The following is a 2,834-nucleotide window of genomic DNA, read 5'->3' on the forward strand; positions in this document are numbered from 1 at the left end:
GCCTGGCAGTGGCAGCTGTAGCAGTAATAAACACTACTCGTGGTGATGAATAGCTATCCTTATCTACAAGGAAACTTTACATTTTATCACCTGGAAAGAAGTTGATAAAAGCTTTTTAAAATTTCCCAGTAAATAGCAAAATTATACTAAATAGCAAATTTAATCTTGCTCGTGTATGTGTGTATACAATTTACAAAGTGTGCTGTTTGGTTTGTTTTTTTTTCAAATTGATTGCCATATAAGTTAAAATAACCTATAGACTAATTTAGTGTATTCTGAAGAATTGTCCTTTCCCAGTGCTGTTACTGAAGGAAAGTAAAATTGTCCTAAAATCATTCAACTCTGATGCAGTGTTTGTGTGCTTTTCAGCAGGCCAGACCATTAAGCCCTTTTTATCCTGCTTTGGGCATACAGTAGTAAATCAGGCAAATGAAGGAAGCAATCAGAACAATCTGTTTAAAACAAAATTGCTTGACATCCTTGATACTTTATAATCATGCATCAGCTAGCACAATAGCTCTTTTGGGAGTTTGGGATAAGCTACAACCAGTAGGCTATAATTAACAATAGTGCCTGACCTTTACGGTATTGTAGTTTTGGCTTTTCCTTTTCTTGGTTTTAGAAGTATGAGGTCAGTGTGTGTCTGGTGAAAAAGGCAGTGAAGTTCTAATTCTCCTATCCCCTTTTGCTGTGACATAATGTTTGTGTCAGTGATTTGTGTTTTATGTGCATCTATGGCCACATCCTTTTGCAAATGCCTTATTCAAATGTCAAACTTTCCCAGGCATGCCCATCCATTCTGATGGACCAAACAGGATTATGTTTCTCTCTCTGCAGTCAAATCTATGACACAAACTTTAATTTGATAACTAAGATAAACCTCAATGTATCTTGCTATTAAAATCAAGTTACTCTACAGTATATTTTTTAAATGCCTCTTCATGTGATGTGCACCACAGAACAATGACATAATTGCTCTGTTCTTTCTCTGTCTCAGCAAAACTGACCCTACTTGGCAAAAAGATAGGCTGCCTCTCCTCCTTGAAAGGAATAAGCATCAACATGAACAAATAATACCAATGAGATGTACTCAAAAGAATTTCTAAATCATTAGCCAAAGCAACCTTGCTAACCTTACAAGTGTCCCACAACCTACTCTTTTTAGCAAATGCTGTCAAGGCTTAGGGAAGCTTGAAGGCTCTAGTATACAGGAAGACTGGGCAGCTGGCCTAGGGCAACAAACTGTTTAATTACTAGGTTGTTGTGTGAGTGACTGTCATCTGTGAAAAGAGGATGTTTTTCAGTTTGTCCTTGGCAGCCAAAGCTCTAGAAGACAGTGCTAGAAGCTAATCGCATTACAAATTAACCCCCCACCAAACAATCCCTCCACCCCCAAAAAACCACAACAATTCTCAAAGTTGTGGTTAGAAATGTAAAGAAACAGAAGGGATTATGAAGTTTGGATATGGATCTGAACATCTTCAAAGGTCAAGGTTTGTCTCTCCAATTATTAAAGCTTATATAACGTATGCCTTACTTGAATAACCCCTAAAATCAAAAGGAAATCTGTATCTGTAGAAAGTCTATATCTTTGCTTTCTGTATATCTGCGATTTATGAATGCTTATTTGTGATAATGGTAAAGTTCTTCAAGTTTGCGGTTCCCAGTTCCCTAGAGACGAGACTTTTTATTAAACAGGGTGAACAAGATTAACTTTTTACATCAGGTGAAGTTAGGCCCACAGCACCAGCTATAAAGCTACAATTTTGTGCCATTTGTATTGTTGTGCTCATAATCATTACCTTCTTTAAACGATTTCGCAAAAAAATGTGTCTATATGAAATATATTTAAAAATTGTGAGACTATTTGATTTCAGTATAATTCAGCAAAATGATACGTAACAACATTAAACATATAAGATGTGTAGTCAAAATATTAGGTACGTTAACTTATTGTTAAAACAGATTAACCTGGCCTTTATATCTGAGTATATGTATACAGATTTAAATGTGTCCAGTACCAAAGCAGATTTTTTTCGCTGAGGAGGCAGCTATCTGCTATATAACAGCACTTGAAAAAACATTGTATTCTGCTAAAAGAATTACATTCTTAAAATTGAAATATTCTGAAAATGTTCTCTGTACTGCTCATCTTCTTGTCACAACTCCAAAAGCCTCTGGATAGTAAAATAACTGAACTTTATTCAGTTTCTTCACCAGGAAGGAAAAAGAAAACCAGCCCACACAACTGCACTTTGTCATTTGCTGTCAAAATGACATGTTGATGCCTCTTGCCAGGAAGTAGCCTAGCAGCATAATGAAGCAGACAAAGCAGTTCATCTGTTCAGTATTCCCATTAGAAGTTCTGAAAAATTGCATCAATTTGTATTAAACAGAAAGATAAATTCCTAAGTTACTTAACATGCTCAGAGTTGTTTAATGACCACAGGGTGCCAAAGCCATCAATACATTTTTGGGTACTTACTAAAGTCCTGTGACACTTTAATTCACAGGACTTATAGGCATATTGGATTTTAGAAGGCTACATAAAAGTAGCTTGGTACCGTTAAAATGCAGTATGTTACGATAAAGCCATTCACCTGTTTTGTACTGAGTAGACAGGGTAGGCATACTTTTTATAGAGTAAGAAAAGCAGGCATACATTCATGGAAACAGTCACATCAGTAAATAGAACAAACTACAACCCTACACCTTATTGCCTTTGTGTTGGGTTTAGAAAACATTTTATGGAACTCAGAACGTGACTGATTGTAGCATTACTGTAAGCAGTCTCCCTCTTATAGTATAATTGCATCTGATAGAAATCAGGAATG

The sequence above is a fragment of the Alligator sinensis genome, unplaced genomic scaffold (genome assembly GCF_000455745.1).
Source record: "Alligator sinensis unplaced genomic scaffold, ASM45574v1 scaffold313_1, whole genome shotgun sequence".
In the NCBI taxonomy this organism is placed as follows: Eukaryota; Metazoa; Chordata; order Crocodylia; family Alligatoridae; genus Alligator; species Alligator sinensis.